Source organism: Hydra vulgaris, chromosome 10 (genome assembly GCF_038396675.1).
Source record: "Hydra vulgaris chromosome 10, alternate assembly HydraT2T_AEP".
In the NCBI taxonomy this organism is placed as follows: domain Eukaryota; kingdom Metazoa; phylum Cnidaria; class Hydrozoa; order Anthoathecata; family Hydridae; genus Hydra; species Hydra vulgaris.
The window spans coordinates 1,174,219-1,192,062 of record NC_088929.1 but is presented as its reverse complement, the minus strand read 5'-3'; the positions used below and the strand labels follow the sequence as shown (position 1 = coordinate 1,192,062).

Genomic DNA, 17,844 nt, shown 5'->3' with positions numbered 1-17,844 from the left:
AATCTGAATTAATTTCTAAATGTAGGCACGAAAATAAATACCTCTTAAAAAATTATAAAAACAAATGACCAAATTAAACTTTCCCCATTCCAAAGAAAATTATTTCATAATTACTTTCTGTAACTTCCCGTTAACAAAAAAATATAGTAATTAAAAATTTTTTATAATAATTTTATAATAATTTATAACTTCCTGTAAAATATTTTTTATAATTTTTTATAATTTTTTATAATAATTTATAACTTCCTGTAAAATATTTTTTCTATAAATTGAATTTTTTTTGAGATTTAGTTACTCTTCCTGATGATCCAGCGATGGTGAAACTCCGAGTCGAAGATAAAAGTTAGATAAGTGTTTTTTACTAATTAATTATTGCTCTGTTCTTTAAGAACATTGAGCACTCTATTTGTAAAATACACTAACATAATTTACATATATATATATATATATATATATATATATATATATATATATATATATAAAAACATATATATATATATATATGTATATATATATTTATATATATATATATATATATATATATATATATATATATATATATTTATATATATATATATATATATATATATATATATATATATATATATATATATATATACGTACGTGTGTTCATATATACAATTACTATGGTAACACCGCTCTTAAAATCGTTATATATATGTGCACATACACTGCAATTTTATTAAGTTGAAAATTTGTGAAAACTTTTACTTTGCATTAGTGATTTCAATAACGCATCATTAAAACTAATTTCATTCATGTTTGTAGACATTGTTAATGTTTTTTTTTTACCTAATGGCAATATAAGTTAACTACGTACTGACATGAACAATGATTTACAGGATATAAATAATGGTTTTAGGTGGGTTGAAAATGCTTATAAAGTTCCATTAAAATTCCGCTATGAATGTATTCTGGGGACTTAGTGAGTTTATTAAAGAAACATTTAATAAATTGTACTGTTATAGTCCATAAAAAAATTGACTAAGTCCCCAGCAAACAATTTTAGCGGAATTTCAATGGACCTCTATAGGCATTTTAGGCGGTTCACAGTAGTTTTTCTCATCGGTTACTAAATGAACCACGAATGTCAGCCGCTAAAAGTAGCTATCCGAGAAGTAGCTCTATATATAATGCTAGAAAGTTGTTAACAGCCCACTTATTGAGGCTGCCACTTGTGGTCCATTAAGTAATCGATGAGCAAAACTCCAACAAATCGCTCAAATGGCCAATATAAACCCACTGCAAATCCACTACAACAATGTTTGCTGAGTCTTTAGGTTATACACTTCTGGGTAATTCATTGCTTCTTTATCTATGCAAGTATTACATGGGGAAGTAATCAACCAACAAAAATGAAAAAAGTTCTTGCCGACAAACACATGTTTGTAGAACTATTGTACAATAAAAATTGGGGGGACCGAATAAATAAACCTTTCAACTTAGATACAAAAGGGATGATCATATAGCAGTTAAAATCTACCAACACTTAAACTCTATGTATAAATATATCAATAATCTAACAGCTGAAACGTTTAAATGTAAATTTAATAAAAATCTAACTGAGAAGCATTAGAAGCATTAGGAATAAATTAATGTAACACATTTAACTTACCTAACCATAGTAAATAAATTCACAAAATATAATATAAATTTTAGAGTACCTAAGTTATTGATCTCTTTTCTGAAAGACGTTTTAAATATGACAAAATCATTGAATTTATTTTAGTTTTTAATTTGACCGTTTGTATTTTCTAATAAATACAGTGTCACAAAATGAAAATTAATTTGAACTTTCTGTCCCAAAAAATCCTTTTGGGGTGCGGTAGTTCAAAAATATGCGGTTTATACAAATAGGCGATTATAAGTATATACCCCAAACTTAGACTATTACGTCCGCAAGAGAAAAATTGGATCTCACTTTTTTTTTTTCAAGTAAAATTTTTTTTAATACGGAATTTAAAATTTGTTTTTAAAAACTGCGTTGTAATTTTATGAATTTATGTTAGTTTTTAATGGTTTTGCTTTCATTTTTTTTTGTTAAAATAAATCGTAGTAAAATAAATTAGTAACAGTAGATATTTAACCTTTAAATGTTAACTAGGTTTACTTTATTCTATCAAAATGAAAAAAAAGACAAAGAATCTGGGATGAATCCAGTAAATCTTTATGTTTTTTGTGCTTAAGAAAAACCAACAGAGAGATAACTAAATTTTTGTTTGAGCAAAAAGTTTTTGCTAATGAAATTGATTTCAAAGAGCGACAGTGCTGAAATATGTGAAAAATGTCGTATAGCTCTGAGAAGAAAAGATTCAGGTAAAAATACTTCTCCACACCTTTTATCTGAATATCAAACAGTGAAGAATTTTTTAACTAAGAGAGTCAGTATGTGACTGCCTAATTTATTTCATTGGTAAAACAAAACTCTACGAATCAGCACTGCTCAAATAGTTCACCCAAAAGAGCAATCAGCAGTTGATAAATTATGTTCAACATGTTTTTCTATTAGAGGTCTTCTTCATAGTTATCCCAACTAAGTACTTAGACAGAATTTGCCACAAAAGACAATTATACTGCTAATGGAGTAGTTGAAATCTTTTCATGAGCTTACCATTACACTTGGCGTAATGTGGAGTCCAAAAGTCTTCACCAGAGTGCAAACTCAAAACTTTTGGGTTTATTCAAATTAATTACAAAGTTTTTAAAATTACCGCAGCTAGCACTATAATAGCGAGGGACTTTCAAAATGTTGTTAATGAACCCGTTATCATGTCACCATGTTATAGTCTAAATAAAGATTTCATTTCACCCCCTTTACTTGCTTAGGGCGTTCTGGTAATGAACCATTTAAAAGCCTTCGTTTTATCTGGCCACCAGCCAACTCATAGCAGCCGAATGACCAAAACTGGTAAACATTCAGTTAAAGCTATTTCTTGGTGGGCAATTTGAGGAAAATGATTGCAGAAAACTTTTGAAAAATGTTTACTTGTTTAAACAGTTAGCTGGGTAGCATGCTTGCTACTTAGCGTTCCCATATATTGAAACAATCCGAACTCAACACAGTAGTTAATGGTTGCTTTAGGAGCATTCTTGAACATAAATACTCTTAAAAGATTGCTGAATTCAGATGCCCCAACCTGAATCTAATCTTTATTAATCTTCTGAAGTGAGCGGACATGTTTTTGAAGCTAAAATTTAGTTTGTTTTTATTATTATCAAATTAATAATAATCAAATTTTAATAAAATTCTGATAATAATATGGATGTTAAAAGCATTGAAAAAATTGTTGCTGGTATACTTGAGAATCATAGTTATACAAACTTAGAAAAAACAAGAAATCTTTTTGAAAAACATGACCAAAGCTTTGCGTCTTTAACTGCTGCAAACTTATAAATGTTCACAGAAAGACTGAACAAGTACGAGAAAGTTAATATTGATAACCAAACAAAAACTAATAAAATTGAAAACGAATTAGATAAAACAACTAAAATAGTAATCTCTCTTAACGCTGAGTTTTCGGAGCTAAAGAAATTTATAAAGACAAGTGATCATATTGCTTCCAAAAAATTTAAGCTAATAAAATTAAAAACTAAGGAAATAAAATCTAAGCTAAAAGATAGCAGTGAGTTGTTAAAGGTAAAAAGCAAAGTGAGAGAAGTTGAAGATAGGTCGAGAATGGACAATCTGAGGATCGACGACTTAAAAGAAAATGAAAATGAAAGTTAGAAAAATAGTGAAGCAAAAGTAATAAAGTTGTTTGAAGAAACACTTGGATTGAAAGAAATTAAAATAGAAAGGGCTCTATTAAAATTGCTCAATTACAAAGATAAGGTAAACATCTAAAAAACTCACCGATATTGAAAGGAAAAAATATTTATATAAACAAGGATTATTATGCAGAGACAATAAAAATTTGAAAGGAATTGCGCATGAATATGAAAAAAGTTGAGAAAGTGGGAAATCTGCTAATATATCATACGGCAAGTTGATCGTTTCTGATTGGTCTCCGAAAATAAAGTAATATTATATATTTCTTATAGCTGGCGCCTTTTATTTTTTTTATAATAGCTTATTTCATTTTTTTGTTCTAATTTAACTTTTGGAAATAGAGAACAATTTCTCTTAAAACATGAATATTAATGCTGAAAATGCCAACACTATGATAACGACCTTGATAACTTTATTAAAAACTTTTAAAGTACTATTGTGCTCTATAAAGCTTTTACTTTTCATATATTGAATAGAACTTTGTAGAGTTACAATTGAAAATCTACTTTTATTCTCACAAAGATATTGAGTAGATTCGGATATTGAATATTGAGTACTATTCACTATCTGAATCTACTGAATATCTTTGTGAGAAAAAAATAGATTTTCAATTTTGCATGTTAATATTCGAAGTATAAATAGAAATTTTGAGAACTTTATTGGAGGAACTTAATTATGAATATAAAATAACTTGTTTCACTAAAACTTGGCTAAAAGGTAATAAAAAAAAATTTAATTTTGAGTTAACAAACTATGTATAATCAATGCGCGGTGTTTGCGTAGGATGCGGCGTATTAATTTTATTAAACGCAACGACCTCAATGTAAACAATACAGATTGTGAGTCGTGTTAAGATAATAAACAAATTTAGTAAAAAAAATGTTGTCATCAATGCTACTTATTTATTTATTTTTTATTTTTTTATATAACTCGTCATCAATATGTCGTCATCAATATGTCGTCATCAATATGTCGTCATCAATATGTCGTCATCAATATGTTGTCATCAATATATCGTCATCAATATGTCGTCATCAATATGTCGTCATCAATATGTTATCATCAATGCTATTTATAGACAGCTGGTACTTTAAAAGCATTCAAAACTTTTCAGCGCACAATTTTAAACACAAAAAATAAATTGCGGAAACATGTTCAAGTAGTTCGAGATATGAACATTGACTCAACTTTGCTTTAAATAGTGATGCAAAATTTTTTATTGATTCTCTTAACGAATATAATCTCCAACTATATACAAATCAACAAGAGTAGCTAAAATATCATCAACATTACTAGATAACGTAATAACTAACAGTTTTTATAATAGCCGTAATAAAACGGGTATAATCAAGACTGATATAACTGATTATTTCCCTATATTTCAATTACTGATAGCGTAACTCCTAATACTACTACCCTCGAATCAACATTATTCATGGTACAAATCCATGAAAGTTCCATAACCCAATTTAAAGAATTTTTAAATGAATCTGTCAATTGGAATCTTGTTTTACAATCTTATGATGTAATTAATGCTTATGGTTCATTTCTGAACCAATTTTGTAAAATGTATGATAAGGCATTTCCTTTAAAAGTAAAAGTAATAAATTCTAAGTTATTTCAATCCCATGAAATAACTTAGGATCCCAAGGACTAATAAAATCATCAAGAAAAAAAATTGCATAAAAAAGATTTAAAACATAAAATTTGCTAAATTGTTTGAAATCAATAAAGGAAACACTCGAAGAACGTGAAATGTTATTAGAGAATTAATTGGGAAGAAAAAATTGCAAATATAACTTACCTCAAAAACTCTTTCTTGATCGAAAGCTCATTTATGATAAAGAAGTTATTATTAAGAAACTGAACAATTTTTTTCTTGATGTTGGTCCAAGCTTAGCAGCGAAAATTCCATTTTGTCAAAAAGGATTTAATTCATATCTTACTTCAACTGATATAATTATGGACGAACCAATTTTGAAAAAAAGCGAACTGCATAATGCTTTTAAAAAAAAATAAAAGTACAGGTATTGATCAAATTATTATTAATGTTTTTCATATAATTGAACCCTCATTATTCCATATTTTTAATCTCTCATTTAAGTCAGGTCATATTCCTGACAATTAAAAAATTGCAAAAATAATACCTATTTACAAATCTGGTATGTAACTAAGAAAACAATTTATGCTTAAATCAAAAAATTAAATTAAAAAAAAACCCAATAACTTGTGGGGTACCTCAGGGTTCTATTTTAGGACTCTTATTATTTTTACTATATATAAATGACTTATAATTAGCATCAAAAATATTAAACACGATCTTATTTGCAGGTGACGCTAATTTATTTTATTTTAACAAAGATATTATTGTTCTTTTCAAAAGTTTTAACAAAGAATTAATTAAGATCAACGAGTGGTTAAAAGTAACCGACTTTCATAAAACGTTGATGAAACAATTTTGTCCTATTCCATAAACCTAGTAAACCCGATAATATTCCTCTTAAATTGCCCGATCTTTTAGTCAATAGCATGGTAATTAAAAGGGTAAAAACTATAAAATTTTTAGGAGTGCTTTTAGATGAAAATTGTAATGGAAATACGATATTAAATATATTAAAAACATTTATTTTGTCATTTAAAAACATTTTACAACGATCTTGTACAAACTTTATCAATAAAACTTAAATTAAAAAAAAAAATTAATAACGGCAGGAGCAAGTAGAAGACAGAAGCGTAAAATATTTTTTACAAAGTTCTCATTGTATAAGTTTACAAATACCCGTTATACAAAACAAGTTAAAACATAATTACAACAACAATGCGATATATTTCAAAAATTAAATAAACACATACAGTAGAAAATATTACAAGATTTTTTTTTTCCATTTAAAAATACAAAAATATGTTTGTGTCTGTTAATTTAAGCAAATGCGGTTTAACTATATTTTTAAAACAATTTATTGAAGTCATACTTTACATATTTTCATTAAGAACTATGTTCCATAGACGAGGCCCTCTGTATGAAATTGAGTAATCAGATGTTTTAAGGGTTGACTTAGGTAAATTAAAATAATGGATAGAGCACCTAGCTAAGTATTTATGATTTATTTTTAAAAATCGGTTATTAAAGATTTTGGAAGCATGTCATTTTGATGTTTAAACATGAATAACAAGTTTTGGAACACGTTTAACTTATAGACATTAGGAATTTTTATTTCCCGGAGTAACAGCTTGGAGTAGGCTTATTTATGCTCATTACATATAATTCTACTGGCTTGTTTTTCCTTAATATATATATTTTTTAATGCTGAACGGCAAGTACTTGCCCAAGTAATATTACAATAGCTTATGTAGTTATGGATAAAAAAGTAACAAAAATCTATTAAGCATTTTTTACTTAGTAGATGTTTTGTTTTATGCATAATGCCAATAGTTTTAGAAATTTTGTTTTCAACTAGCGTAATATGATTTTTCCAATTGAGATGTTCATCAAGTTTTACTCCAAAAATTTTAAGTGATGAAACTCTGTTTACTATATTGTTATATATTATTAGCTGAGGAAGTAACAGAGGCAAGTTATCGATTTAGATTGATAATGAAATAAAATGTACTTAGTTTTACTGATATTCAAAGAGAGTTTGTTTGATTTAAACCAGTCATTTAGGTTTTCTAGCTCACGATTTACTGTAACGAAAATTGTTTTTATATTGGAATAGGTAAAAAAATAAAAAAGATTAGTGTCATCAGCAAAAAGAACAAAATTAAGCATGTTTGAAGATAGGTAAATAATATTTACGTAAAGCAGAAATAGTAAGGGTCCAAGAATAGAGCCTTAGATGAGCGGTTATGGCAGGCTATAAGTTGATAAATTGAAAGAGAAAAAAAACTGCAGAGAGGAACTCTGCAGCTTATTGTGTCTAACTTTGTACACGTTGAATCATAAGACATTCCTTGTTTTCTATTTTTAAGGTAACTTTGCAGCCAATTTAAGTTGCTATTTATTACTCCATAAGTTTCTTCTTTGTACATGATAATTTTATGATCAACAGTGTCAAAGGCTTTTGACAAGTCAATGAAAAAGCCGAGAGTATAACTTTTTTTAACAAACCTATCCAGAATTTGACTGACTAAATCAGTTACTGCATGATGTGTTGAATGCCTTTTTCGGACACCAAACTGTTTGCTGTATAAGATATTATGTTTTTAAAGATAACTATACAGTTTGTTATACATAATACGCTCAAGCAACTTTGAAAAACAAGAAAGAATAGATATAAGTCTGTAGTTAGATGGTATAGAATTGTCGCCATTTTTGTATACAGGGACTACTCTTGCTATTATTAATTGAAAAGGAAAAATACCAGTTGTTATTGAAAGATTGAAAATAAACAAAAGAGATAATTTAATAACACCAAAAACAGCTTTAAGAACATTAACATTAATATTATCAAACCCGGCGCTTTTATTTATGTTAGGCGCATTAAAGGATGCCCGAAGTTCATTTAGAGACAGTGCCGACTCATCCATAACATAGTGTGTTTGTTTTATAGGGAATCGAATGTTTTATTTTCAGGAGTTATATCTGCTGCTAATTTTTTCCGATGTTTATAAAAAATTTGTTGAAGTTTTCAGCTTTATCTTTCTTATTAAATATTTGTTTGTTTGAGGTTAGCTTTAATCTATTTGGAATAGTAGTGTTTTTTTGTAATTGTTTTTTCCCTGTAACTTCTTTAACTACTTCCCATGTCTTTTTACTATTTCCTATTGAATGTTCTGAGAGGTTAGAATAATAATTTTTTTTTATTTGCTTATATATTTTTTTAGAACAATTTTTATACTTTCTGTTTTTAATTTCATTGTTATAAGTTTCATTTTATAAAAAGTTTTCATACAACCTTTGTTGTTTTCTGGATGATTTTCTAAGACCATTTGTTATCCACGGATTATTAAAGTTTTGGAATAAGTTGTTTTTTTAATTTTTGGATAGGATCTTTCGTATTGTTTAGAAAACAACCGTAAAAATAAGTTGTATGGATCATTAGCATCGTTGCACTTAGTTAAAAGATTCCAATCAATTTCTGTTGATAATTCTCGAAATTTTATAATAGATTGGTTGTTTATTTGTCTTAGATATGTTACGAATAAATTTTTTGATCCAGGAATTAAAGAGTAATTTATAAGAAAATTTGGAAAATGTATGCTGATATCAGTTTTTAATATTCCACTTTTGATTTGGCAAGTCATGGCAATATTAGTAATAATGTTATCAATAATTGAAGAAGTATTTTGTGTTACGCGCGTTGGTTTGTTAATTACAGGTATTAAACTATTCTGAAGTAGAGTATTTACAAACCGTTTAGCGTGGTAACCATTATTCATTTTCTGAATATCTATGTTAAAATCATCAATTAAGTAAATATGTTTTTTAATCTCTTTTGTCAATATATTTTTAAGTGTCTTTCAAACGCTTTAAAATTACCATTAGGTGGTCTGTAAAAAGAAGTTATAAAATTATTTTTGGTTTTCTAATTAAGAATTGTTAACGACTCACAATTTGCGTCATTGCCACTGAGGTTTAGTAATCATCGCCATTTTGACACCAAGTTTCTGTTAGACAGATTAAACTAAAATTGTAATTTAAGTCTTTCAAAGTTATTTTTAGGGATTCAAAATTTCTATTCATACTCCTGATGTTCAAATTTAATAATGAAAAATTGGATAATGGAGAGTTTAAATAACTTGAGGCATCACTTATATTAAGTATAAACAGTATTTATTGAAAAGTCATTAAAATAATTCACGTTAAGATCAAAGTCATTTGTTAAAAGTATGTTGTTTTCTCTAGTAGATATATCAAAAACATTCAAAATATTATTTTTCGCCATATATATAAAAAAAAAAAATTATATATGTTACTTTATAAATATTTTTATAAATATTCATTTAAAATATATATTACTTATTAATTTTGATTTGATTTATTATTACTAAATTTAAATGAAAAAGCTTTTTGATGTAATAACTTTATCATAACTAAGATAAACTGTTTTCCTTTTTTGTTTAAAGTTTTGATATTTATTAATCAATCTTAATTACTTATTCATATTGGATTATTTTAATAAAACTTAACGAAATTTTTTGTGAATAATAACTTTCACAACAGTCTTCCTTTTGTATTATTTTATTTTTTATTTTCAAATTATTCCGATGAAGATTGTTAGCCAAAATTTATTTTACTGATGAAGATTGGTCGGTACATATACTGTTTTATTTTATCTCTTATTAGTAATGTATATGTGTTAGAAAACAACATTTTAACGGGGCTCGGCGATAAGACAAGTCTGTCTTCATCTTGCTCCAGCCTGAATTTTCTATTATTATAGTTTCTTTTTTGTAATTTTTAACAAACGGCAAAATAGAAAAAAATAAAAAATCATTCCAAAGACACGTGCAGTTTTTTTCCAAATTTATCAACTTATAGCCTGCCATAACCGCTCATCTAAAATATATTCAGAGTATGCAACTGAATCAATGCACCGCAACTTCAGCACTAAGCAAAACTGATGAGTCGCTTGATTGACTACACTTTGAACAGTTGATTGTTTAATAATTAAACTTTTTATTTTGGGTTCTAATATAAATTTAGAATTTTTTTCTTGAGTTTATTTATTACAGATTATTGTTGTTAGAGTATTAATAAAACATTCAGATAAAAAAATATTCACCTTTTGTTCTTCTGTTATTTAATATTTATGCTTGCAAACATATAATTTATTTTTTAGAAAATTTTTATTAGATAAAAAAGATTATGTTAATAACTTTTATATATTAAAATTTTGTTGTTGTTTTGTTTTCAGCAATCTTAACCTACAATGGAAAGTTTCTTCTATTTGAAATAAATGAATGTAAAGAATTTTTTTTATTTGTAAAACATGTTTTCGAGCTGTGTTTAATTTTTGTCATTAAAAAAATAAATTTCTCATATTTGAAACCGTAAAATTTTTACTTGTGGATAATATTTTTTTTTCTTCTCTATTTGCAGTATTAAATATTATATCTTCTTTTTTACTATTTGTTATATTATTGATGTATTTATGTGAATATTTTTTAGATTAGTATTTTACTTGATTTAATTACCACATTATTCTATGATTGTGTATATTAAATCAATATACATACATATATATATATATATATATATATATATATATATATATATATATATATATTATATATATATATATATATATATATATATATATGCATATATATATATATACTGTGTATATATATATGCATATATATATATATATATATATATATGCATATATATATATACTGTGTATATATATATGCATATATGTATGTATATATATGCATATATATATATATACACAGTAATATATAGTTTATATACAAAGTTAAAATAACAACAAAATATTGTATTGTTCTTTATTATTTTGATATACCTTTGATTAATGCTTATTGGCGTCTTATAGCATCAATTTGGTATAATAATGCAGTTTTTATCAACTTGAACTTGTTTATTGAGACACTATTCTTAAAATTTATGTTGCGTCTTCATTTTTTTTTTGCTAACTTATTTTTAATACGAACTGTTATAAATTGTTTCCATACAGAAAAAAACTAAATAAATGTGTTAAAATAAATGTTATAAACATGTGTATTCTGCTTACTAAACTTACAAGGCATTATGCTATAAACAAAAGTGAATATATGGAACAAAAATAAACTCCTCATTGTGTAGCTGTTTAAGTTAATGCGCAAATAAACGAGCAGTTTACTCTTCTACTTTTGAAATTAAAAATGACAATTAAGTTAAAAATTAATACAATTTAACTTCGCTTTAGGGTTAATAAAAGTATAAAAGTATAAGACTATAAACAACATATCTTATACTGATATGTTCTGCAACTACAAAAAATTTCTTTTCAAATAAATAATTTTTTACATCCAAAAATAAAAGACTTGAACAGTATTTTTTGAAATACACTAGGTAGAAAAAATTATGATTAGGCTTCTTAAAAAGTATTATTTACGCAGTCAAAGAAAAAAATCAAAATTTCATAAACCTTGATGGAAACTTTAGACACTCTGTAAAAAAGCCTAAATTTTATTACTAAAAACCAAAATACCTTCTTTTGAATTCTATTCAAATATTTTTTTATAACATACCTTTGTGAGGTCTTGTCACAGAGAACCGCTAAAAATAGAGCCAAGACTTTTCTTTGTTTATGTCAATATTGTCCCTCTATTGCAAAATTTTTTAACTAGCTGTCATGACCAATAAAATACGGATCTTGATAAATCAACTTCACGCCAACCTTTTCTATACTTATTCCTTATCCTAACATTTTTTTGTGAACGGTAATTTAATATTATATACATTTAGAAAAACAATATTTATGGTTACTTTCTAAAGCTATGAAAAAAAAAAAAGTTTTTATTATAAATAACTTTAAAATACTTTAAATATTTCGGCAGAATTTGCGCGAGCCGTCATTTATTAAAGGATTGGATATTAGTCGACCAGTACCAGTCTAAATAATATTTAAAATACCCGCTTGAAATGTGTTAATTACCGATTACCATCGGTATAAAAAGCTTCAAAAACAATGAGATGATTTGAATATGTGGAATAACGGACTTACCATGAGCCGTATAATACAGGTCATGGTAAGTCTATTGCACACCAACCATTTTTATAATTTTGCTTTATTTCAATAGTTTTTCAAAAGGAGCAAAACAAAAAAATTTTTATTTTGAGTTAAATGCCAACTACCGTCAAATTTTAAAACAACGCATATATACAAACTCTTTCTTAGTCCAAACAGTAAATATTATACTAACATTAGAAATAAAAAAAGTATGTGAAATTGTAGCTCGTTACTATGGAAGCCAATAAATATAACTAAAATACCAAAAAAACTAGGTTTAGGCAGTAAATATACAAGAAAAGATGAGTAAAGCAGTGATAGTGTTTCTTTGCAAAACTGTTCGTAATATGTTTTTACATATTACGAACAGTTTGTGGAAACTGTGGAAAAACTGTGGTAAAACTGTGGAAAAAATATATATATAGAAATATATACATACATAGTTATATACCCATACATAGTATAGCTTTAAAACTCATGTAAGTTTATACATAATCTTTTGAATATTATTTAAATTTTATTAAAAATTATATAATAAATAAAGAAAGAAAGAAATAATATAAATAAATTTAAAAATGTAAACAAATTTAAAAATAAAAAAAAAATTAAAAATTTAATTTTTTATATTTTATCTTCCTATTTCTTTATTTTTTTTGAATTTCTTTTGTTAGATTGAGAATAATGAAGAAAAAAAATTAAAAAAATAAAAGTAAATAAAAAAATTTATATATATGCAATATAAATAGATAACAGAAACAAAAAGATGAAAAGTGAACTCATACACTTGCATATAAATACATGGCAAACAATAAAGGGCACTTTTTATATAAAATTTCAAGAATATATAGTATAAACTATTTTACATCCTCGTTAATAAACAAATAATAAAATTAAAGTAGGTAAAAGCGTTAAATGGAATTTTTTTTTTTTTAATTTGTGTATATATAAAATTAGTAAATATATTCATCATTATATAAATCAAATATAAAGAGTACTCTTATTTAACGCCTTAGAAGAAATTTAATACATTGTAGTTTAGTAGAAAAGCTTGCCTAAGTTTTGTTTGATATTGGTAAAGCGAAGTGAGTGTTTTAAGATCATAATTTAAAAATGTATTCCACAATTTAGGTCCTCAATTTGTAATTGAGTATTTATTGGCTGAATAATAGGTTTTGGATTGACTAAAGTTATTTTTATAAATCTTGTGCTGTATATAATTTATTTTTTTTAAAAATTAGTAAAATAAAAGAATTGCCGTTTTTTTTTATCAAGTTTAAACTTAAATATTAGAATTTGGTAAAAATTTATTTTGGTAACATTTAATATATTGAGTTTACTAAATAGTGTTTTTGAATGGGAGAGTCAACCTTCATTTGTAATAATCCAAATAGCATGTTATTGTTTGCAGAGAAATTTATTTATTTTTGTTGCGTTGGTGCTGCACCAAGCAATACTTGTATTGTTTAGGTAACAATGTATAAATGAAAAGAATATGTGTTTCAAACAAGATTGGTTTTAAAACTATTTAGCTTTATGCAGTATACCAATATTTGTGGTGATTTTATTCTCAATTACACTAATATGTTCTCGCCAAGTAATATTTTCGTTATGAATTCCGCCCAAGAATTTTAACTATATTTTCCTTTTTATTAAACTATTATCAGTAAAAATATTTGGTAGTTTCAATGGAATATTTTGTTTTGAGAAGCATGATGAAATAATTTGTACTTAATTTTGTTATTATTTAGGGATAGTTTATTAGATTTAAACCGTTGACTTAGTTTATCAAGTTCTTTGTTTACCGTTAAAAATAAAATAATAATGTCTTTATTGAAATAAAAATAAGTTAGATTCATTGGCAAATAAAATTGAGTTTAAGATATTGGAAAATAATTTAAATCATTAATATAAACTAGAAACAAGAGGGGTCCTAGAATTGAACCCTGGGGAACACCGCATGTGATAGTCATACTATCCGTTTTTCCACCATCGTATAAAATCAATTGCTACCTGTTAAAGAGGTAACTTTTAAACCAATCCATGTTTGAATTTTTTATAACGTAAATTTCGAGTTTGGATAAAAATATTTCATGATAAACTGTATTAAAGGCTTTGCTTAGATCGATAAAAATACCTATAGTATTCTTTTTTTCATTAAACCCTTTACATATATCATGCACAAGATGTAAGATTGCGCGATCAGTAAATTGACCAGATTTAAAACCAAACTGTTTATTGTACAAATTGTAATTTTGGCTTAAGAAAGAATAGAGTCTATTATACATAATTTGTTCTAGAATTTTTGAAAAAAATGTAAGAATTGAGGTAGGCTTATAACTAGTAACGTCATAAGGATCACCTGATATCAAAATTGTGGCAACTCTAGCAATTTTTAGCTTTTCCGGGAAAACTCCCTCCTGTTAAGATAAATTAAGTATGTATAAAATTGAGATTGCAATGAGTTTTATTGAATTTATAATGATGCTACTACTTATATTGTCAACTCATATTAATTTTTTGGGCTTGGTTAAAGAAACCGCGACTAATAATTCTTTTTCGGTAAGTTTATCATTAGACATGATATTATTGTTATTAGAAACCAAGTGTGCATTAAAGCTGGTTTGTGAGCATTCAGTTTTTGATGCTAATGAAGAACCCACATTTACAAAAATTCATTAAGTGTTTCAGCCACTAGTCGTTTTTTAAAAATGTAGTTATTATTGAATTTGAGTAATTTTGGAATAGTATTTCTTTCAGAATTATTTTTACCAATGACTTCCTTAATAATACTCCAAGTACTTTGAGGATCTTCGAGTGATTTCTTAATTGATCTGAATAATAATATTCTTTAGATTTTTTTACAATTGACTCAAAGAGTCGTTTGTAGTTTTTATAATTAGTTTCATTACAAATGGTTTTTATTTAAAGAAATTTGTTATTAAGTCGTTATTTTATTTTTAAAAGATTTAAGAATACCCTTAGTAATCCAAGGGTTTAATAGCATTTTTGTTTTAACCAATTTTGAAACTTCTGGAAATGCTTTATTATAATATTTATAATACTCTGATATAAATATGTCGTAGGCTTTATCAGAGTTCTGGTTCAGGAATAGGTCATCCCAGTTAACACATGATTAAAAGTTTATTAAAATGTTCAATGCACAATGACTCATAATCATTAGTGGTTGAACTTAAATTTGACTAAACTTTAAACAATAATGAATTTTTAATAAAAATACATAATGCCTCGCCTACCTTGCCTGATAATATAATTTGGTGAATCACTTTGTAGTTTGGTAAATGGTAATTATAATTGTACACCATATTTTTGTCATCACATCATGTCTCACTGAGACAAATAATTTGAAAATTAATATTAGTTTTCTATAAAAATTGTTTCAAAGAATCAAAAACTTTTGAAGACTTCTAATATTATAATGAAGGATCGAGAACAAGTCGTTCACCATTTCTTCAATGTTATGTTTTGAGTTTACATTATAGTATAATGGGTTAATATTTTTTATTAGATCGTTATTAATAAAAAAGTTAATATCAGGATTGGTATCTTTTTTAAAAAGTGTTGATTTTTTAGGTAGTAATAAATTAAAATTAAAGTTTTTTAAACTGAATTCTCGGCCATTTTAAGTAAGAGTAATATAACAAAGAAAAGTTAATAAATATCAATATAAATGTAATAAACTAAAAAAAAAAAAAAATCATTTAACAAAATTTTTGTTTTAAAATTCTTTGCCAATAAACTTATCGTAAATGACAATAGAATATTTACCTTTAATCTTATGACTTTTACTTTCTTTAAAAAGTTTTTTTTTACATTGCCGCAGCTTTGATTGAATAATCTTCGTTAATGTAAATTCCCGATCCTTTTAGTTTGTTTGCATTCTTTGAAATTTCAACCTTACCTTTGTAGTTTAGTAATTTTGTTAAAATAGTGCTTGGATTTTTTGGATCTAATCTCCCTGTTCTATGAGCTCTTTCAATAACTACTTCTTTTACACTAAGTTCATTTTCTAACAAATTATTAATTTTTTTATCCGATTCATTCCAGCTTTCAGAGTCATTTGTTAAAAATAAACAAATAATAAAACTTCAATGAAATGTGTTCTTGCGTCTTAAATAAGAATTTTTAAAAAAGAACAAAACTCAAGTTTTTAACTCGCATTTGCCAAGATCAAAAACATACTATTAAGGAAAATGGAAAAATTTCGGCCGTAGCCGGGCATTCCAGAAATTGTCATGGTGCCTTTGGTTGGAATAAAAACAACACAGTTAAAGTAGAGGTAGACTATTTTAAGAGTAAAGTGAGAGAGTCCTTGGAATACAATATCACCAGTGTTCTCCAATAAAGGCGGTTTGAATGAAGACCACGGTGATTACGTCACATCGTCGTTTTGAAAACCTTATTTATCTTATTTAAAACGCAAAAATACACTTTATTGAAGTTTTATTGTTTGTTTATTTTCTAACGGTTTTTTATATGACTTGAATAACGAGGGTATATTATAACCCCTAGAAATATTTTAATTTAATATAAAGAAATTTATAAGGATAAGTTTACATACTATACCAGATGCACTGAAGAAAGTTTTACGTTTTCGCAAGATTAAAAAAAAATAAAAGTAAAAGATTTGGAACAAAAAAGATTTTTAAGTCAAGCCTAAGAGAAGAAAAATAAAAAATAAAAAATAAGGTACGCCGACTTATATATTGTCAACGAAGAAATAACCTTCGTTTTGAAGGAATTATAGAAAATGACTCTGAAAGCTGGAATGACTCGGAAAAAAAAAATTTTTTTGTTAGAAAATGAACTTAGCGTAAAAGAAGTAGTTATTAAAAGAGCTCATAGAACAGAACTTTTTGCTGTTTTAAAAACATTTCTCGGAATATTTCCCGTACAAACTTTATTGATATTTCTGAATCTTACAAGTGTATGTCCAATTACTGAATATTACAAGTGTAAGTCCAATCATTCTAAATGCTGAAGCAACTTTAAAAGCTACCAGGTTCATAGTATTCCCTTTTAATATTTTTTAATCGTCACTTTTGATGAGTGTGAAAATTATATAAACCTACGTTTAACCCCAGAACTTTCATTCGTCCTAAATGATTATATCTTTATTAACTTCTTGTTTTTAAGTCTGAAACCAGCAAAAGTAAAGTACCCTAGTTTCATTTTAAGTTTTTTATAAACTTACATTACTGACTTATAACAATAAAAATATTTGTTGTTTTAAATGTACTCACATTAGCTTTTTCATATTTTTGTTTATGTTATTGTATAAATAAGATTTAATAACTAGATATAATGATATTTTAGAAACAATATAGATTTGCTATGTCTACGTATATTAAGAAACAG

At 25.9% G+C, this 17,844-nt stretch overlaps 1 protein-coding gene across 1 annotated transcript in view; it reads left to right on the top strand.

Annotated features, from left to right (window-relative positions):
- Positions 1-10,923, top strand: part of LOC136085713 (uncharacterized) — a 37,545-nt gene extending 26,622 nt beyond the window's left edge. Inside the window, exon 3 of the mRNA XM_065807037.1 lies at positions 10,648-10,923. The gene's annotated coding sequence lies outside the window, so the exon portion shown is untranslated. The remainder of the gene's footprint in view (positions 1-10,647) is intronic.
- The last annotated feature ends 6,921 nt before the right edge of the window (positions 10,924-17,844 follow it).